Source organism: Panthera onca, chromosome C1 (genome assembly GCF_046562875.1).
Source record: "Panthera onca isolate mPanOnc1 chromosome C1, mPanOnc1 haplotype 2, whole genome shotgun sequence".
Classification (NCBI taxonomy): domain Eukaryota; kingdom Metazoa; phylum Chordata; class Mammalia; order Carnivora; family Felidae; genus Panthera; species Panthera onca.
This window is the reverse complement of record NC_138346.1, coordinates 117287684-117309376: the sequence shown is the minus strand read 5'-3', so window position 1 is coordinate 117309376 and position 21693 is coordinate 117287684. Positions and strand designations below refer to the sequence as shown.

General features: G+C 49.6%; 4 non-coding genes across 4 annotated transcripts; 2 read left to right on the top strand and 2 right to left on the bottom strand.

Annotated features, from left to right (window-relative positions):
- The first annotated feature begins 1661 nt into the window (after positions 1 to 1661).
- On the top strand, positions 1662 to 1733 carry TRNAE-UUC (transfer RNA glutamic acid (anticodon UUC)). The gene has a single exon. It is a non-coding gene; the product is annotated as a tRNA-Glu (tRNA).
- A 7769-nt stretch (positions 1734 to 9502) lies between these two features.
- On the bottom strand, positions 9503 to 9573 carry TRNAG-CCC (transfer RNA glycine (anticodon CCC)). The gene has a single exon. It is a non-coding gene; the product is annotated as a tRNA-Gly (tRNA).
- Positions 9574 to 12725: 3152 nt separating this feature from the next.
- TRNAG-CCC (transfer RNA glycine (anticodon CCC)) lies at positions 12726 to 12796 on the top strand. Its single transcript has one exon. It is a non-coding gene; the product is annotated as a tRNA-Gly (tRNA).
- Positions 12797 to 20565: 7769 nt separating this feature from the next.
- TRNAE-UUC (transfer RNA glutamic acid (anticodon UUC)) lies at positions 20566 to 20637 on the bottom strand. Its single transcript has one exon. It is a non-coding gene; the product is annotated as a tRNA-Glu (tRNA).
- Between the last annotated feature and the right edge of the window lie 1056 nt (positions 20638 to 21693).

Below are 21693 nucleotides of genomic sequence, written 5' to 3'. Positions count from 1 at the left end.
TGATCCTCCTTAACCGTCCTCACGGTGAGCTCCCTCCGTTACTTGCGGTGCGCTCGCAAGGCTTTTAAATGCCTTCGGGCAGCCGCTTTCCACGCCAAAAGGTATTCATCGGGATACCACCTGGAGTTGTGGTCGTGCCACATCTTTGTCAAGAGTGGGGGTGTCCCTCTCTTTATCATGTTGCCGTGCTGCTGGGAGTAGTGCTATCTCAATGTGACTTTGGTATCCATTTCTCTGAGGGCTGAAAATATTGAGCATTCTTTTACGTGCTACGTCGGCCTTGTGTATCTTCTTTTCCCGAGGATCTGTTTCATGTCTTTTACCCATCTAAAACACTTGAGTTGTTTGATCTTTTCTTTTAATTAGCAGTTTGGGGGAGCTCCTCACACATTATAATGACAGGTTAGGGGGTTTGTATGCTTTCTCCCTTGCTTGCTTGCTTGCTTGCTTGCTTGTTTTGTCAGATGGGTTTTGTGAATACGTTCTCCCTGTCTGTCGCTTGCTGTTTTCATCGTCTTCCTGGGGTCTTTGGATGAGAAGATATGGTTAATGTTGATGAAGTCTAGGTTATCATGTCTTTTCTTTTAGACGCATTTTCCCCCTGGGTCTTGTTTACTAAATCTTTGCCTACCACCTAGTCACAAAGTGTCCTCAAAAAGTGATTTATACCTTTATCTTTTTATGTTTTATGAGGCACCTCCAATTAACATTTGTGTGTACTGTGAGGTGGAAATAAAGCTGTTTCCCTCTCCCCTCCCCCCCCCCCCATATTGAACCTATTTCCTTTCTCCGTTGAACTGCTCTTCTTGAAAACGAATTCACCAGGTCAGCTGTGGGTCCATTTGTCTGTGTGTGTCTCCCGATGCCACTGGCACATTGCACGGTACTATAGGGGCTCAGAGTAAGTCTTCAAGTCAGGTAGCGTAAGCCACACCACCCACACAACCACCCGTTTTGTTCTTTTTCACACAGCGCAATACACTTGAGACGTGTAACAACTCATGTAACCAACACGCAGGTCCAGACATGCCGTCACTTCATCCCGCTCACTTCCGTGTGGGACACAGGATTCCCTCCCCCCCCCCCCCAGACGTAGCGGTTACCCCCCGGTGGTCAAAGATCCTCTGATGTACCCCACCCTCCGGGGAGAAGGAATCTCCAGTTGTCTGCGGGGCCGCTGAACAGGCCAAATGTCCGGTGGGCACGCTGCAGGGGCAGCAGGCTGTAGGGCGGGGCGGGACCCGGAATCCAGTCGTTCAGGGCCGCCGGGTCTTCCTTGAAAGCCGTCTCGGTCCGCGCGCCGCCTCCGTCGCTGCGTCCCTCGGAGTCCTTTGGGGGATGTTGAGGACCGCGGGGTCTCACGCCGGGCGGGGTCCGCCCCTCGCGCCTCCTCGCGGCGACCTCGCATCCGCACGCGTCCGCCTCGCGAAGGCGAGACTCCCGGGCAGCTCTGGGGTGCGGCCCGGACCCGGCCACTTGTGGACCTGCCAGCCCTCGGCGTCTCCTGCGGGCTCTTGCTTTGGAGAGAGCGGGGAGGGAAGGTCCTTAGGGAAGGACTGCTGGGAGGATGGATGAGCTCCCAGAAAGCCCGAGGCCTTCCAGAGCTCAGGGGGAAACTGTCACTCTGGTGGGAAGCAAGGAGAAGAGCGGGCTCCGTCGGTTCCCTGGTGGTCTAGTGGCTAGGATTCGGCGCTTTCACCGCCGCGGCCCGGGTTCGATTCCCGGTCAGGGAAGCGGGACATCATTTTTTTTTTTTTTTTTTTTTTTTGGCTTTTGGTTTTGTAGGTTGGTTGTTGGGTTTTGGTTTTTCGGTTTTTTTGGTGCCCCAATCTTCCTTTCATCCCCGGAGCTGTGCTGGCCGTCATCTGCGCTGCGCACCGCACCGACTCTTCCTTCACCTTCAGCGCTCCGGGGAAAGGACGCCAGGCCGCTCTACACGGCTCACTGTGCTTGCTGGGCTCCAAGTCAGCCGCCCCCAGGAGTGGCCTCAGAGGGCGACTAAGCATCTGGCTTGGGTTCACACTGTCGTGCAGAGGTTCAGATTCCTGTGGGGCCGCCCCAGGGACGCAGATCCGACCGAGTTCTGGAGGCCAAGCACGTCGCGGTGTTGCTGTGGACCCCTGGACACCGGCTGGTGGGCCGAGCCTCTCAGCTCAGTCCGCGCATAAAAGGCTTACTTGGCGTTTGGGAGAGGTGCCTGGACGCGATACCCTCCCGGCCTGAGAGGCAGGGGAGGGGAGCGGTGGGAGGGGAACGGGTCCTCCTGGAAATCTGTCCCATCCGCAGACTAAGCGGTCTAGCGAGGTGATGTTAAGCGACCCAACAAAGGCAGCATGTCAAGTGCGCACAAAATGGAAAACTGTTGTCGCGGCCGTAAGCCGGGGTAGGAGTGAGCATCAACACTAGGATGTCAAAAGGATGACATCACAGTCAAATCCGTTTCTACAAGGGCTGTTGCATTTAACGCCCCCGTAGACTCTATACACCAGGCCCTGGGCACGTTTTCCTTTTTCCCTTCGATGCCGGCTCCGAAGACCTGTTGGGGTACATGCGATGCCCACTGTGAGGCACGAGGAGAGCGAGCGAGGGTAGGGGGAGTTGCTGCGGACCTGGACTGCAGAGGCGGCAGCGCAGGGGCTGCGGGTCGGTGGGTGTGGAGCCGCTGCTGAGAGACCGACAGCTTAAGGGGTGGGGTGGGGGGCGGTTAGCGGGCAAGGGGTGGGAGCGGGGAGGTGGAGGGAGTCGCTTGAACTCTTTGGGGAGAGTGGTTTGGAAGAAGGGCGAGGGTTGGGGGGAGGGGGAGGGCGGTGACCCTGAGCGAACCAAGCGGGGACAGAAGTGTGCAGTGTGCTTGGCGAGCCCACGCTCACACCATAGGGGAGAATCGTGGCCCCGAAGGTGGTCTTCCCGGAGCCGAGGCTCGGCTGTGGCCCTCCCGTTGTCCTGGCGCCTGCGGTGCCCTCAAGCGCAGCGAACTCAGCTGCGCCACGCCTGTTGGTGGGGGACCGCTTTCGGTGGCCTCTCCATGTTCTCCCCCTGCTCTCTTAGGTGGTGGGACTACTTCCCTTGCTCCCGTGCCGGCCCGCCGGAGACGTTGTCCTCGAAGCCGGAGAAAATTGTCCCGTGCCTCTTTCTACCCCTCTTTCTTTAGCACCGACATTGCGCGGGGTCCAGAGAGCCCTTCGGGAAACCTTGGGGCTCACGTCCTCCCTCCCTCCCCTCCCCCACAGGCCTATACGAGGGGCAGGGGGTCCCAGAATCCCTTAACCCGGTAGGTGGGGTTTTTTTGTATTTTGTTTTTGTTTTGGTTTGGTTTGGTTTTTTGACCCTGTGTACTTTGTGGCTCTTTCTCCCTACCGTTGTCAAACCGAGGGCCAGAATTACTTTCTCTCCCTTTTGTTTGTACTCACACCCCGGGCTCATGCGCAGGGTGGCATCAAGTGACCGCTTTTTAAGAGACATCGCCTGGACGAAACATGGACGGTGTGTTGGAGGTGCAGAATATAACCTGGTGGGCAAGAGGCACCGCATGGTTCTCACAGGCTTCCCTTCTCTAGCGTGTCACTCCAAGAGGTGCGGGATTTTTAAATTCATCCCTGCCATCTGGGTGATGCTGAAGGCATAGTTTTCAAAGTCAGAAAATACAATCTATTTCATGTTGGTTTAAGAGGTGCTTTTGGTGTGTGTGTGTGTGTGTGTGTGTGTGTGTGTGTGTGTGTGTGTTTCCTTAAGCTCAGTTGGTACCTTTAAAAACATAGAGCCTAAAGGCAGATGGCAAGCTTGCAGGTGCCAGCACAAAAAGTGAAAATAGAGGCATCAAAGCTCCTTACGTTCCTAGGTGGATTGCCAAGATAGCTTCTTTTGTCTTCTGTTCGGGGACCTTGAGAGCGAGGAACACGGAAGACACAGACGCTTTCAGTCCCAGGCTCACTTGAGAAGTATTAGAGGAGGTCCCCACTACATTAAGGTGGGACCCTAAAGTTCTAAGCCCTTGGGGGTAGGAGTGATGCCATCTAGTCCTGCTGCATCACTCCTACCCCTGCAAGTCCCGGGGCTCTTTGGACAAGGAAGGCAGCCTTGGCTCTACAAGCAGTATAAGGAAACGGAAAGTTTAAAAAGCCCATGAGAATGAATGAATGAATGAATGAATGAATGAATGAATGAGCGAGCGAGCAAGCAAGCAAGTGGCGGCTGGCTGGCTCACTGGGTAGGGCAGGTGACTCCTGATCCTCGGGGTTGTAAGTTACGGCCCCACAGAGGTTACTTAAAAATAAAATCTTTAAAAGTACAATAAAATAGGGGCATCTGGGTGGCTCAGTCAGTTGAGCGTCCGACTTTGGCTCAGGTCATGATCTCACAGTTTGTTGGTTCAAGCCTCATGTCGTTCTTTGCACTGACAGTGTGAGAGGCCTGTTTAGTATTCTCTGTCTCCGTCTCTGCCTCTGTCTCTCTCTCAAAAATGAATACACATTTAAAAACAAAATAAAATAGAATAAAATAAAAGGCCCATGAGGAAACTGTGGCCATGGGCCTGACCTCTAGTGGATTTAGCCTTGAGTACACATAGCCTGGGTAGTCTGGGAAGCCTTAGGACGCCAAGTTGGTGTGGTCTGTTCCCTAGCCAGTAACAAACCCCAAGGGCCTGCCACAGGGGAATATATTCAAAGGAGAATGTACTCATCCGAGGGCTGTAGAGGGCTATAGAGGTACCTACCTTCCAATAACACTTCCAGAGAATCAGCTAGCATCTAGAACTCAGTTATAAGACATAAGAACAAAATCTCATGGATCTAGATCCATGAATCTCAGAATCTCAAAATCTCATGGATCTAGATCTCAGAATCTCATGGATCAATCCTCGTATCAAATCAGACATGAAGATGGAAATTAGGAAATATTCTGAGTCAAACAAAACTGAAAATACTGCATCTCCTGCACAAGGTGTGGTGAAACCAGTCTTCAGGGGACAATACACAGCCTTAAGTGTAAATCGAGACAGTTAGGGCTGATTGCTAATGAGCTAAATCTCCATCTCAAAGAGTTACAGAAAGACTAACAACAACAAGGGCAGGTAGGAGCAGAAATTATATACAAAAGCAGGACTTTGAAAATAAGAAACAAAGTTAAAAAATAAATACAAAGAAAAAAGAAAATTAGAAATAAATATACAAAAGAGAAAAGTCAATGGTTGAATCTTTGAAAAACACTACTCCGGTAAAACTGGGAGGAGGGAAGAAGGAAGTCACTACTACTGAACTGGTAGACTTAAGGAAACAATAAATGGATATTATAAACACATATATACCAACCAATTAAAAGGCTTAAGGGAAACGTATGTCTTGTAGTAATGATTTGCGCGGAGGGCAGGGGGAGGACTAGTCCTACAACCTTAAAAAAAATTTTTTTTTTAGAATTCAAAAATCTTCCTTCAAAGAAAGCTGAAGGACCAAAAAACTTCATTCGAAAAAATGACTCCAAAGCCCAGAAATTTTAAAAGCGTCAAAAGATCGCAGAATTCCCCAACTTATTTTTATGAGTTTGGATTGAAACCAAAAACTTCCCAAAAGGCAACATGAAAAACAGAATTACAGGCCTGACTTATTGCTGAGTATACATAGCTACAAACATTCTTCAAAATATTGAATCTAGCTAGCTAGCTAGCTAATGTTTATTTTTGAGAGAGAGAGAGAGAGAGAGAGAGAGAGAGAGAGAGAGAACACGGGTGGGGGAGGGGCAGAGAGAGAGGGAGACACAGAAGGCACAGAGCCCGAGCAGGGCTGGAACCCACCAACCCTGAGATTATGAGCTGAGCTGAAGTCGGACGCTTAACCAACTGAGCCACCCTGGACTCCCTGATTCCAGATGTATATTTAAAAATATGTATGACAAAAATTGGTCTTAATCTAGGAAAACAGTTGATTATCATTAGAAAATAAATTAAGGGGCACCTGGCCCTTAATTTACCCTCTCCCAGGCCTGTGAGAAACTTGTTCCGTTTTCAGGCGGTCTCCTCCTCCTCCCCCTCTTCTTGCCTCCATCTTCAATGAAGAAGATATAGGAAAGGCGCGGGGGGGGGGGGGGGGGGGAGGAGACCCCACAAGGGCAGGACTGCAAGAGAATATTTTGGAGAGCTTAAAGGAGAGGAGAGCTCAGTCGGTTAAGTGCCCCACTCTTGATTTCAGCTCAGGTCATGATCTCAGGGTTTGTAACATAGAACCCGAGTTGGGCTCTGTGCTCACAGCTCGCAGTGCTGAGCCTGGTTGGGATTCTCTCTCTCCCTCTCTCTCTCTGCCCTTCCCCTGCTCCCATGTGCTCCTGTTCAACCGCGCTCTCTCTCTCTCTCTCTCTCTCTCTCTCTCACACTCTCTCTCAAAATAAATAAACTTAAAAAGAAAATAAATTAATTCATCACATTAACAACTTAAAGGAGGAAAATCATAATCACTAAAACACAGAAAAGGTGTTTGAAGAAATTCATTATCAGTTTATGATTTTTAAAAACCTCTTAGCCTAACAGGAATAGAAGAGAACAGCCCTAATCTGCCTAACGGTAGCTTCGAAACCAAAAACAAACAAAACACCTTCAGCACACATTACAGTTGATGATAAAAATACTGATCTGTCCTCCCCGCCCCCCCCCCCCCCCCTTACCCGGTCAGGAACCATCAGAAAGCAGACGAATAGGCCACCTTGACCATTTCTCTTCACCACTGTCATGGAGATCTTAGCCAGTGAGAAAAGGCAAGAAAAATGATGAGAAGTGAAAAATGAAAAATGAATACTATCATTATTGGCATACATGAAATAAACTGCTGGAACTATAAAGAGAATTGAGTATATTTTTGGTACATACACAAAATCAGAGAAAGGCGGCTATGATGAGGATTCAGAAAACGAAGGTATTGAAAACAGTATCAATGTTCAATGATCATAGCATATCATAATTCAATCCCAGGTACTGGGGTGGCGGGGGGTGGGGGAATATGATCCCTACCTCCACCATAACCAAAATCACTTCAGTGTGGACCGGACACCGAAATGTGACATGAACTCACAAGTGATTTCAGTTGCCATTAACGTAGCAGCGTATTCCTGTGATCTCAAATCTCAAGGGTAAGCAAGGATTTAAGAAATAAGACAAAAAGATGAATTCTTAGTGACGAGGCTGATCAAGTGGACTACCTCAAGAATCTCTGCTCACCAAAGCACAGAATCAAGGGTAAAAAGTCACAATTTGAGCGAATATACTTGGCAGCCAAAGAGATTTAATGACTGCTTGCAAAACAAGAGGAAAAAGACCGACCTATAGAAAAGTCACCAGGGTGGGGGGTGGGGGGAAACCTTATAGGAGAAAATTCAAGTGGCTAACAAACGTGTAATGGTGGTGTAACGGTGCTCCAATTCATAACCAATAAGGGCTTTACAAAGGAAACCCCAATGAGAGAACATTACAGATAGGCAAATAACACCACTACTAATTAAATGGGGGGTAGGGGACTAGGTAGAAGGTTCTGACCTGGTAAAGCATGGGAGTAAAGGGCTAATACTATTTTACTTCTTCATCTGTGTGCGGGTTACACAGGTGTGTGCATTACAATCAGTTGTTATGCTGTACACGCAGATTCTGTGCATTTTATGTATCTTACAATTTTTCAACACCCCTCCTCACACACACCCTGATGAATCCTATGAACAGAGAGAAGGCGGTTGAGATTCCAAGATTTTGTTCCACGAAGAAAGGTGTGGGCATTACTCTACCACATGCCTCCAAGGACAACCCTATGCAGACCAGATCCATGAAGTTGAGTTTTGGGTTGATGTGAAGTCAAAGAGTACTCTCCCAGAACCAACCGTGATGGAAAATAATCTGTGAAGGCTAAATGCCTTTAGTTGTGTCATTTGAACACTCCGAAAAGGCTGTAGGCGGGAGCCATAACCTTTCAGATCTCTCCTCTGCTGTCTCATTGCTTAATTCACAACCCACATCTCCTTTTCTCTCCTCTCCTTTAAGCTCTCCAAAATATTCTCTTGCAGTCCTGCCCTTGTGGGGTCTCCTCCCCCCCCCCCCCCCCGTGCCTTTCCTATATCTTCTTCATTGAAGGTGGAGGCAAGAAGAGGGGGAGGAGGAGGAGACCGCCTGAAAACGGAACAAGTTTCTCACAGGCCTGGGAGAGGGTAAGGCAGGGAGGCAAAGACATGTGTTTTGTTTGTTTGTTTGTTTGTTTGTTTCCTTCCCAGCTAACAGTCAAGGGGAATTTTGAGGGGTTGTTACAGGCTTTAGCATCTTTACTCCATCCAGCAGGTAAGTCATCAGTTTCCTTTATGTAAATCAGAACTCCTCCTCCCTCCCCAGGCCCCACCCTTAGACCCTCATTCCTGTTGACAGAGAAAATTGTGTGTCACAGCTCAGAATTTATTCGTTAAAATTTCAGATTTCCAAGAATCTAAAAATAAATTAATGACTAAAACGACTTCAATGGTTCCAACACAGTATGGCCATCGTTCTGCCCCCAAAAGTAGAAAGACAGCCTCAGAATAGCAAAACTCTTGAAATTGAATAAATCAAGTTTAGTTTTAAAACGGAAAGGGCGGGGGAAACTCCCCCCCCCCCTCCAATCTTCGATTTTAAGTTACTGTTAGAGGAATCCGCCAGAGATTTTTCGGATGAAAATTAATCACCCGCAGTCTCCAACGCAGTCACGCACTTAGTGCCCTCAAATGGGAATCCTTTCGAAGGAGCGTCCAAGAGGTAGAAAACAAACCCGGATCAACAGTTCCCAGAGTCTTCAGTTCTTTTTCCCTTATTAAAAGTCTACTTTTCGGGCTAACACCTGTTGGGGCGCACTGCCAGGCACGCGGCATCCTCGCGGGAACAGCCACGCGCGCGCGGGACGCGCGCAGGCGGCGGCGGCGGCTGAGGACCTGAACCTACGCGTTTACAGCAGCTCCACGCGGGTCCACGCGGGTTCCTCCCTACCAGCCTCCACCTTTATTCAGGCTCAAGGGTGTCTGCCGGGCCCCGCGACTGCTGTCCTCCCGAGACACTTTGGTGTCTCGATCCTCGCTCTGCACTGAGACGTGGCCCGGCGGCCAACCCAAGGCCCAGCACGGGCATCGGTGACCTGGTGGCTCTTTGGGTTCCGCGGCTCCCCCAGGGCGAGGCTGAAGGTAACTGTGGTCTTAGATCCAAATAGTCTAAACCGCAGACCCCGCGGTGTCACCTGCGGGGGGCGGAGGGAAGAAAGGTACCAACCCGGGAGCCAGCTGGTCGCCGCGCGGCACGCCAAATGCACTTACGCATTTAGGCACAACCCCAGTGTAGGTGGACTGCTTAGTCAAGCTTTCTGCTCAGAAGTCACCCTGCGGAGTTTGGTTCTCATTTTCCTACTCCTGGAAGCCAGAGTCACGAGATGCTCGGACTTGCCTTGTGCAACAGGTAAAGCAAAGAGGAGGCGCCTCCTGAAACGAGAGGGGGCGCGGCCAAAAGGAAAGCAGGGCAGGATGCATTGGCCGGGAATCGAACCCGGGTCTCCCGCGTGGGAGGCGAGAATTCTACCACTGAACCACCAATGCTTCGCCCTGGGCCAGGTGCGTGATGGGTCTGTGGAAACAACCTCCAGAGCGACTCCCAGCTAGGGCGCCGGGCGATTTCAAAGGTTCCAGAACAGGTTTACGCGGTCGTCTTTGCAACACGGAGCTAACTCACCCACAGGCACTCGAAGCAAAGGCTTCACAAGGAGACTTCCATCCAACACAATTTCAAAATAAACTGTTTCGTCGGCTCACACCACAACTCTGAGAAAGGCTCTTCCCGACTGGCCAACAGACCCCGGCAGGAAAACGCCGGAAAGTCATCCAGACCCCTTGATGATGACCCTGAACCTTCCACCGTCAACCTCCAACATGTCACCCTAGACGGTCTGAGAAAGTAATGTGACTTGCCAGCTTAGGCAAGTAAAATTCTAACTCGGGGAAGAAATAAGAAGCAGAAGTCGACTGGCAGTAGAAGGAGGAAAGGGCGGGAATCTGAACCGAGCTAATGAAGAAACGCATTTTGGTCAAGTGAGTTAGGGCTTTGTTTTTGTTTTTGTTTTTGTCTTTTTTTACAGGAATAAATGAGTCAGTCTTGTAATCATTATAACAATAACACTCGGCTGTCTTTTACGGTGTTCAAAGCATTTAATAGATATGAGATATATCATAATTACGAAAAGGTTCATATTGAGCTTGTGGCTGATGATTGTTTTGGAGATTCTAATCTGAATTGGATCCCCTGTTGCACCGAGTTGTAGCATTGGTGACTGTGAGATGTATATGAAGCACAGGTCTTGGTGTACTGGCTTTATAAGGAGCAGGCTAATTTTTAGAAAAAATATCGATGGTTTAAATGTTAACATGTTGGTCCTTTGATGATCTTGAAAGATAGGAGAGTTCCTTCCCCAGTTTTCCCTGGGGAAATTAAACTGAAGCTAGGAACTGGAGAGCTCCCCCACCCTTCAGACTAGGAATCATTATGACTTTTTGAAGGACAGGAGCCACAGAGGTGCCATGACAGGTCTCTTGCTAGAAGAAGGCAAGCTAGGTGGAGGCGGAGTCATAAACTTGAGCTCAATAAGGAAAAGGACCATCACCTCGACCTTGAAGAGCTTTGGCTCCCTCTGCCCTCTGCCCAACATCCGGGACACACACCGGCTCTGGCCAACACACTTTCAATACCACCTGCATCAACCAGGGGTACGTTTATCCCCACATCTCTTTTGAAACTACAGACCTGCACCTCCAACTCACAACTTCTGATTTACAAGTCACTGCCTCCTATGCATCTCAGAGTCACAAGTGCTAAAACTCAAGGCACCAGGGAGTTCCCTGTCAGCATCACACACCACCCTCTGTACCTCTAAGATCAGACCCAGGCACAGTGTGTCCCAAAATGTAGCAGTGCATTATCTTGAGTGTTTTAGTCAATCATCAAAACAACAGCCAAATCAGTTCCTGCCCCCACCTAGAACATGTACTCCCACCACCACCCATTCTGTTGCCCAAACCAGATCTTGCTGCCCTCTTGGGATGTACTCTCTCACCCTCTTGGCATGCAAATGCATGTCGAGTATCATCAGTAGATAGTCCCTAACTTTACTGGGTTCGCCGCTGGCTTACTGCCACTCTATGAGTGCACCCTTCCATCCATCAGCTCCTTCCTCATTTAATACAACCGGATCCAGCGACCTTAGAGCCAGTCTAGTATACTCCCATCCATTTGCCACACTGCATCATGAGTGACCCTTCCACAGCCTAAATCTGGGCATATCTGTAACCTAAAGCCACCCATGTCCTCAGATTCCTTCACTACAGTGTCTTGATACCTATATGACATGTACTCTACCTCCGCCCATCCGCATCATCTGAATATCTCTTGCTGATTCTCAGGACTGGCAACAGTGAAGTGCTTGACAGGTCAGGAACGATCTCACCTCCAAGTGCTGGCTTCCCTCCCCAAGCGAATGGTTTCCCACAATGCCCTCTTTGTTCTTCCAATTCATTTCATTCTACAGGTCTCCATTCAGAAGTCTTTTTTTTTTTTTTTTTTTTTTGGAAATACTTTCCTGAGTATCTGAATTGAGTGTGTGATATGTCCACTTTATTTTGACATTTTTTTAAAACTTTTTAAGTTCATTTATTTTGAGAGAGATCATGAGCGGGGTAGGGGCAGAGAGAGAGAATCCCAAGCAGGCTCTACACTGTCAGCACAGATCCTGATGCCAGGCTCAAACTCGGAACCCGTGAGATCATGACCTGAAACCAAGAGTCAGACACTTAACTGACTGAGCCACCCAGGCACCCAGATTTTGAGATTTTTCATAAGAAAATTATTCATATTCATGGAAAACCTAAGTTGTGTATGTGAACAAAAGAGCAAGGGGTATCATGGTGTCCTAGTATACTCTATATTCTAAGGATGTTAGACAATGACAGAGAGAGAAGAAAATTGGGAAACTTTCTCTCTCCTCTCCTTCACAAATACACACATGGACATACTTGTGGGGAATAAGTTTAGGAATTCCCTGAGCTTGCATCAATGGGTTAAAAGGTTTAGGGTGAAAGCAGCCAAGATTAGGTAAACAGGGTGGAAGCGCCCCCAGCATAGAACAAAATCATAGGAATGGGAAGCCACAGAATGAAAGCATCCAAGTAAACAGGACAGAAGCGCTCCCAACATAGTACAGAAGCAGAAAGTTGCTTTCACAGGACAGAGCTTTCAGAATAGCGTTCAGATTCCCGCCCTTTCCTCCTTCTACTGCCAGTCGACTTCTGCTTCTTATTTCTTCCCCGAGTTAGAATTTTACTTGCCTAAGCTGGCAAGTCACATTACTTTCTCAGACCGTCTAGGGTGACATGTTGGAGGTTGACGGTGGAAGGTTCAGGGTCATCATCAAGGGGTCTGGATGACTTTCCGGCGTTTTCCTGCCGGGGTCTGTTGGCCAGTCGGGAAGAGCCTTTCTCAGAGTTGTGGTGTGAGCCGACGAAACAGTTTATTTTGAAATTGTGTTGGATGGAAGTCTCCTTGTGAAGCCTTTGCTTCGAGTGCCTGTGGGTGAGTTAGCTCCGTGTTGCAAAGACGACCGCGTAAACCTGTTCTGGAACCTTTGAAATCGCCCGGCGCCCTAGCTGGGAGTCGCTCTGGAGGTTGTTTCCACAGACCCATCACGCACCTGGCCCAGGGCGAAGCATTGGTGGTTCAGTGGTAGAATTCTCGCCTCCCACGCGGGAGACCCGGGTTCGATTCCCGGCCAATGCATCCTGCCCTGCTTTCCTTTTGGCCGCGCCCCCTCTCGTTTCAGGAGGCGCCTCCTCTTTGCTTTACCTGTTGCACAAGGCAAGTCCGAGCATCTCGTGACTCTGGCTTCCAGGAGTAGGAAAATGAGAACCAAACTCCGCAGGGTGACTTCTGAGCAGAAAGCTTGACTAAGCAGTCCACCTACACTGGGGTTGTGCCTAAATGCGTAAGTGCATTTGGCGTGCCGCGCGGCGACCAGCTGGCTCCCGGGTTGGTACCTTTCTTCCCTCCGCCCCCCGCAGGTGACACCGCGGGGTCTGCGGTTTAGACTATTTGGATCTAAGACCACAGTTACCTTCAGCCTCGCCCTGGGGGAGCCGCGGAACCCAAAGAGCCACCAGGTCACCGATGCCCGTGCTGGGCCTTGGGTTGGCCGCCGGGCCACGTCTCAGTGCAGAGCGAGGATCGAGACACCAAAGTGTCTCGGGAGGACAGCAGTCGCGGGGCCCGGCAGACACCCTTGAGCCTGAATAAAGGTGGAGGCTGGTAGGGAGGAACCCGCGTGGACCCGCGTGGAGCTGCTGTAAACGCGTAGGTTCAGGTCCTCAGCCGCCGCCGCCGCCTGCGCGCGTCCCGCGCGCGCGTGGCTGTTCCCGCGAGGATGCCGCGTGCCTGGCAGTGCGCCCCAACAGGTGTTAGCCCGAAAAGTAGACTTTTAATAAGGGAAAAAGAACTGAAGACTCTGGGAACTGTTGATCCGGGTTTGTTTTCTACCTCTTGGACGCTCCTTCGAAAGGATTCCCATTTGAGGGCACTAAGTGCGTGACTGCGTTGGAGACTGCGGGTGATTAATTTTCATCCGAAAAATCTCTGGCGGATTCCTCTAACAGTAACTTAAAATCGAAGATTGGAGGGGGGGGGGGAGTTTCCCCCGCCCTTTCCGTTTTAAAACTAAACTTGATTTATTCAATTTCAAGAGTTTTGCTATTCTGAGGCTGTCTTTCTACTTTTGGGGGCAGAACGATGGCCATACTGTGTTGGAACCATTGAAGTCGTTTTAGTCATTAATTTATTTTTAGATTCTTGGAAATCTGAAATTTTAACGAATAAATTCTGAGCTGTGACACACAATTTTCTCTGTCAACAGGAATGAGGGTCTAAGGGTGGGGCCTGGGGAGGGAGGAGGAGTTCTGATTTACATAAAGGAAACTGATGACTTACCTGCTGGATGGAGTAAAGATGCTAAAGCCTGTAACAACCCCTCAAAATTCCCCTTGACTGTTAGCTGGGAAGGAAACAAACAAACAAACAAACAAACAAAACACATGTCTTTGCCTCCCTGCCTTACCCTCTCCCAGGCCTGTGAGAAACTTGTTCCGTTTTCAGGCGGTCTCCTCCTCCTCCCCCTCTTCTTGCCTCCACCTTCAATGAAGAAGATATAGGAAAGGCACGGGGGGGGGGGGGGGAGGAGACCCCACAAGGGCAGGACTGCAAGAGAATATTTTGGAGAGCTTAAAGGAGAGGAGAGAAAAGGAGATGTGGGTTGTGAATTAAGCAATGAGACAGCAGAGGAGAGATCTGAAAGGTTATGGCTCCCGCCTACAGCCTTTTCGGAGTGTTCAAATGACACAACTAAAGGCATTTAGCCTTCACAGATTATTTTCCATCACGGTTGGTTCTGGGAGAGTACTCTTTGACTTCACATCAACCCAAAACTCAACTTCATGGATCTGGTCTGCATAGGGTTGTCCTTGGAGGCATGTGGTAGAGTAATGCCCACACCTTTCTTCGTGGAACAAAATCTTGGAATCTCAACCGCCTTCTCTCTGTTCATAGGATTCATCAGGGTGTGTGTGAGGAGGGGTGTTGAAAAATTGTAAGATACATAAAATGCACAGAATCTGCGTGTACAGCATAACAACTGATTGTAATGCACACACCTGTGTAACCCGCACACAGATGAAGAAGTAAAATAGTATTAGCCCTTTACTCCCATGCTTTACCAGGTCAGAACCTTCTACCTAGTCCCCTACCCCCCATTTAATTAGTAGTGGTGTTATTTGCCTATCTGTAATGTTCTCTCATTGGGGTTTCCTTTGTAAAGCCCTTATTGGTTATGAATTGGAGCACCGTTACACCACCATTACACGTTTGTTAGCCACTTGAATTTTCTCCTATAAGGTTTCCCCCCACCCCCCACCCTGGTGACTTTTCTATAGGTCGGTCTTTTTCCTCTTGTTTTGCAAGCAGTCATTAAATCTCTTTGGCTGCCAAGTATATTCGCTCAAATTGTGACTTTTTACCCTTGATTCTGTGCTTTGGTGAGCAGAGATTCTTGAGGTAGTCCACTTGATCAGCCTCGTCACTAAGAATTCATCTTTTTGTCTTATTTCTTAAATCCTTGCTTACCCTTGAGATTTGAGATCACAGGAATACGCTGCTACGTTAATGGCAACTGAAATCACTTGTGAGTTCATGTCACATTTCGGTGTCCGGTCCACACTGAAGTGATTTTGGTTATGGTGGAGGTAGGGATCATATTCCCCCACCCCCCGCCACCCCAGTACCTGGGATTGAATTATGATATGCTATGATCATTGAACATTGATACTGTTTTCAATACCTTCGTTTTCTGAATCCTCATCATAGCCGCCTTTCTCTGATTTTGTGTATGTACCAAAAATATACTCAATTCTCTTTATAGTTCCAGCAGTTTATTTCATGTATGCCAATAATGATAGTATTCATTTTTCATTTTTCACTTCTCATCATTTTTCTTGCCTTTTCTCACTGGCTAAGATCTCCATGACAGTGGTGAAGAGAAATGGTCAAGGTGGCCTATTCGTCTGCTTTCTGATGGTTCCTGACCGGGTAAGGGGGGGGGGGGGGGGCGGGGAGGACAGATCAGTATTTTTATCATCAACTGTAATGTGTGCTGAAGGTGTTTTGTTTGTTTTTGGTTTCGAAGCTACCGTTAGGCAGATTAGGGCTGTTCTCTTCTATTCCTGTTAGGCTAAGAGGTTTTTAAAAATCATAAACTGATAATGAATTTCTTCAAACACCTTTTCTGTGTTTTAGTGATTATGATTTTCCTCCTTTAAGTTGTTAATGTGATGAATTAATTTATTTTCTTTTTAAGTTTATTTATTTTGAGAGAGAGTGTGAGAGAGAGAGAGAGAGAGAGAGAGAGAGAGCGCGGTTGAACAGGAGCACATGGGAGCAGGGGAAGGGCAGAGAGAGAGAGGGAGAGAGAGAATCCCAACCAGGCTCAGCACTGCGAGCTGTGAGCACAGAGCCCAACTCGGGTTCTATGTTACAAACCCTGAGATCATGACCTGAGCTGAAATCAAGAGTGGGGCACTTAACCGACTGAGCTCTCCTCTCCTTTAAGCTCTCCAAAATATTCTCTTGCAGTCCTGCCCTTGTGGGGTCTCCTCCCCCCCCCCCCCCCCCCCCCCCGCGCCTTTCCTATATCTTCTTCATTGAAGATGGAGGCAAGAAGAGGGGGAGGAGGAGGAGACCGCCTGAAAACGGAACAAGTTTCTCACAGGCCTGGGAGAGGGTAAATTAAGGGCCAGGTGCCCCTTAATTTATTTTCTAATGATAATCAACTGTTTTCCTAGATTAAGACCAATTTTTGTCATACATATTTTTAAATATACATCTGGAATCAGGGAGTCCAGGGTGGCTCAGTTGGTTAAGCGTCCGACTTCAGCTCAGCTCATAATCTCAGGGTTGGTGGGTTCCAGCCCTGCTCGGGCTCTGTGCCTTCTGTGTCTCCCTCTCTCTCTGCCCCTCCCCCACCCGTGTTCTCTCTCTCTCTCTCTCTCTCTCTCTCTCTCTCTCTCTCAAAAATAAACATTAGCTAGCTAGCTAGCTAGATTCAATATTTTGAAGAATGTTTGTAGCTATGTATACTCAGCAATAAGTCAGGCCTGTAATTCTGTTTTTCATGTTGCCTTTTGGGAAGTTTTTGGTTTCAATCCAAACTCATAAAAATAAGTTGGGGAATTCTGCGATCTTTTGACGCTTTTAAAATTTCTGGGCTTTGGAGTCATTTTTTCGAATGAAGTTTTTTGGTCCTTCAGCTTTCTTTGAAGGAAGATTTTTGAATTCTAAAAAAAAAATTTTTTTTAAGGTTGTAGGACTAGTCCTCCCCCTGCCCTCCGCGCAAATCATTACTACAAGACATACGTTTCCCTTAAGCCTTTTAATTGGTTGGTATATATGTGTTTATAATATCCATTTATTGTTTCCTTAAGTCTACCAGTTCAGTAGTAGTGACTTCCTTCTTCCCTCCTCCCAGTTTTACCGGAGTAGTGTTTTTCAAAGATTCAACCATTGACTTTTCTCTTTTGTATATTTATTTCTAATTTTCTTTTTTCTTTGTATTTATTTTTTAACTTTGTTTCTTATTTTCAAAGTCCTGCTTTTGTATATAATTTCTGCTCCTACCTGCCCTTGTTGTTGTTAGTCTTTCTGTAACTCTTTGAGATGGAGATTTAGCTCATTAGCAATCAGCCCTAACTGTCTCGATTTACACTTAAGGCTGTGTATTGTCCCCTGAAGACTGGTTTCACCACACCTTGTGCAGGAGATGCAGTATTTTCAGTTTTGTTTACTCAGAATATTTCCTAATTTCCATCTTCATGTCTGATTTGATACGAGGATTGATCCATGAGATTCTGAGATCTAGATCCATGAGATTTTGAGATTCTGAGATTCATGGATCTAGATCCATGAGATTTTGTTCTTATGTCTTATAACTGAGTTCTAGATGCTAGCTGATTCTCTGGAAGTGTTATTGGAAGGTAGGTACCTCTATAGCCCTCTACAGCCCTCGGATGAGTACATTCTCCTTTGAATATATTCCCCTGTGGCAGGCCCTTGGGGTTTGTTACTGGCTAGGGAACAGACCACACCAACTTGGCGTCCTAAGGCTTCCCAGACTACCCAGGCTATGTGTACTCAAGGCTAAATCCACTAGAGGTCAGGCCCATGGCCACAGTTTCCTCATGGGCCTTTTATTTTATTCTATTTTATTTTGTTTTTAAATGTGTATTCATTTTTGAGAGAGAGACAGAGGCAGAGACGGAGACAGAGAATACTAAACAGGCCTCTCACACTGTCAGTGCAAAGAACGACATGAGGCTTGAACCAACAAACTGTGAGATCATGACCTGAGCCAAAGTCGGACGCTCAACTGACTGAGCCACCCAGATGCCCCTATTTTATTGTACTTTTAAAGATTTTATTTTTAAGTAACCTCTGTGGGGCCGTAACTTACAACCCCGAGGATCAGGAGTCACCTGCCCTACCCAGTGAGCCAGCCAGCCGCCACTTGCTTGCTTGCTCGCTCGCTCATTCATTCATTCATTCATTCATTCATTCTCATGGGCTTTTTAAACTTTCCGTTTCCTTATACTGCTTGTAGAGCCAAGGCTGCCTTCCTTGTCCAAAGAGCCCCGGGACTTGCAGGGGTAGGAGTGATGCAGCAGGACTAGATGGCATCACTCCTACCCCCAAGGGCTTAGAACTTTAGGGTCCCACCTTAATGTAGTGGGGACCTCCTCTAATACTTCTCAAGTGAGCCTGGGACTGAAAGCGTCTGTGTCTTCCGTGTTCCTCGCTCTCAAGGTCCCCGAACAGAAGACAAAAGAAGCTATCTTGGCAATCCACCTAGGAACGTAAGGAGCTTTGATGCCTCTATTTTCACTTTTTGTGCTGGCACCTGCAAGCTTGCCATCTGCCTTTAGGCTCTATGTTTTTAAAGGTACCAACTGAGCTTAAGGAAACACACACACACACACACACACACACACACACACACACACACACACACACCAAAAGCACCTCTTAAACCAACATGAAATAGATTGTATTTTCTGACTTTGAAAACTATGCCTTCAGCATCACCCAGATGGCAGGGATGAATTTAAAAATCCCGCACCTCTTGGAGTGACACGCTAGAGAAGGGAAGCCTGTGAGAACCATGCGGTGCCTCTTGCCCACCAGGTTATATTCTGCACCTCCAACACACCGTCCATGTTTCGTCCAGGCGATGTCTCTTAAAAAGCGGTCACTTGATGCCACCCTGCGCATGAGCCCGGGGTGTGAGTACAAACAAAAGGGAGAGAAAGTAATTCTGGCCCTCGGTTTGACAACGGTAGGGAGAAAGAGCCACAAAGTACACAGGGTCAAAAAACCAAACCAAACCAAAACAAAAACAAAATACAAAAAAACCCCACCTACCGGGTTAAGGGATTCTGGGACCCCCTGCCCCTCGTATAGGCCTGTGGGGGAGGGGAGGGAGGGAGGACGTGAGCCCCAAGGTTTCCCGAAGGGCTCTCTGGACCCCGCGCAATGTCGGTGCTAAAGAAAGAGGGGTAGAAAGAGGCACGGGACAATTTTCTCCGGCTTCGAGGACAACGTCTCCGGCGGGCCGGCACGGGAGCAAGGGAAGTAGTCCCACCACCTAAGAGAGCAGGGGGAGAACATGGAGAGGCCACCGAAAGCGGTCCCCCACCAACAGGCGTGGCGCAGCTGAGTTCGCTGCGCTTGAGGGCACCGCAGGCGCCAGGACAACGGGAGGGCCACAGCCGAGCCTCGGCTCCGGGAAGACCACCTTCGGGGCCACGATTCTCCCCTATGGTGTGAGCGTGGGCTCGCCAAGCACACTGCACACTTCTGTCCCCGCTTGGTTCGCTCAGGGTCACCGCCCTCCCCCTCCCCCCAACCCTCGCCCTTCTTCCAAACCACTCTCCCCAAAGAGTTCAAGCGACTCCCTCCACCTCCCCGCTCCCACCCCTTGCCCGCTAACCGCCCCCCACCCCACCCCTTAAGCTGTCGGTCTCTCAGCAGCGGCTCCACACCCACCGACCCGCAGCCCCTGCGCTGCCGCCTCTGCAGTCCAGGTCCGCAGCAACTCCCCCTACCCTCGCTCGCTCTCCTCGTGCCTCACAGTGGGCATCGCATGTACCCCAACAGGTCTTCGGAGCCGGCATCGAAGGGAAAAAGGAAAACGTGCCCAGGGCCTGGTGTATAGAGTCTACGGGGGCGTTAAATGCAACAGCCCTTGTAGAAACGGATTTGACTGTGATGTCATCCTTTTGACATCCTAGTGTTGATGCTCACTCCTACCCCGGCTTACGGCCGCGACAACAGTTTTCCATTTTGTGCGCACTTGACATGCTGCCTTTGTTGGGTCGCTTAACATCACCTCGCTAGACCGCTTAGTCTGCGGATGGGACAGATTTCCAGGAGGACCCGTTCCCCTCCCACCGCTCCCCTCCCCTGCCTCTCAGGCCGGGAGGGTATCGCGTCCAGGCACCTCTCCCAAACGCCAAGTAAGCCTTTTATGCGCGGACTGAGCTGAGAGGCTCGGCCCACCAGCCGGTGTCCAGGGGTCCACAGCAACACCGCGACGTGCTTGGCCTCCAGAACTCGGTCGGATCTGCGTCCCTGGGGCGGCCCCACAGGAATCTGAACCTCTGCACGACAGTGTGAACCCAAGCCAGATGCTTAGTCGCCCTCTGAGGCCCCTCCTGGGGGCGGCTGACTTGGAGCCCAGCAAGCACAGTGAGCCGTGTAGAGCGGCCTGGCGTCCTTTCCCCGGAGCGCTGAAGGTGAAGGAAGAGTCGGTGCGGTGCGCAGCGCAGATGACGGCCAGCACAGCTCCGGGGATGAAAGGAAGATTGGGGCACCAAAAAAACCGAAAAACCAAAACCCAACAACCAACCTACAAAACCAAAAGCCAAAAAAAAAAAAAAAAAAAAAAAATGATGTCCCGCTTCCCTGACCGGGAATCGAACCCGGGCCGCGGCGGTGAAAGCGCCGAATCCTAGCCACTAGACCACCAGGGAACCGACGGAGCCCGCTCTTCTCCTTGCTTCCCACCAGAGTGACAGTTTCCCCCTGAGCTCTGGAAGGCCTCGGGCTTTCTGGGAGCTCATCCATCCTCCCAGCAGTCCTTCCCTAAGGACCTTCCCTCCCCGCTCTCTCCAAAGCAAGAGCCCGCAGGAGACGCCGAGGGCTGGCAGGTCCACAAGTGGCCGGGTCCGGGCCGCACCCCAGAGCTGCCCGGGAGTCTCGCCTTCGCGAGGCGGACGCGTGCGGATGCGAGGTCGCCGCGAGGAGGCGCGAGGGGCGGACCCCGCCCGGCGTGAGACCCCGCGGTCCTCAACATCCCCCAAAGGACTCCGAGGGACGCAGCGACGGAGGCGGCGCGCGGACCGAGACGGCTTTCAAGGAAGACCCGGCGGCCCTGAACGACTGGATTCCGGGTCCCGCCCCGCCCTACAGCCTGCTGCCCCTGCAGCGTGCCCACCGGACATTTGGCCTGTTCAGCGGCCCCGCAGACAACTGGAGATTCCTTCTCCCCGGAGGGTGGGGTACATCAGAGGATCTTTGACCACCGGGGGGTAACCGCTACGTCTGGGGGGGGGGGGGAGGGAATCCTGTGTCCCACACGGAAGTGAGCGGGATGAAGTGACGGCATGTCTGGACCTGCGTGTTGGTTACATGAGTTGTTACACGTCTCAAGTGTATTGCGCTGTGTGAAAAAGAACAAAACGGGTGGTTGTGTGGGTGGTGTGGCTTACGCTACCTGACTTGAAGACTTACTCTGAGCCCCTATAGTACCGTGCAATGTGCCAGTGGCATCGGGAGACACACACAGACAAATGGACCCACAGCTGACCTGGTGAATTCGTTTTCAAGAAGAGCAGTTCAACGGAGAAAGGAAATAGGTTCAATATGGGGGGGGGGGGAGGGGAGAGGGAAACAGCTTTATTTCCACCTCACAGTACACACAAATGTTAATTGGAGGTGCCTCATAAAACATAAAAAGATAAAGGTATAAATCACTTTTTGAGGACACTTTGTGACTAGGTGGTAGGCAAAGATTTAGTAAACAAGAC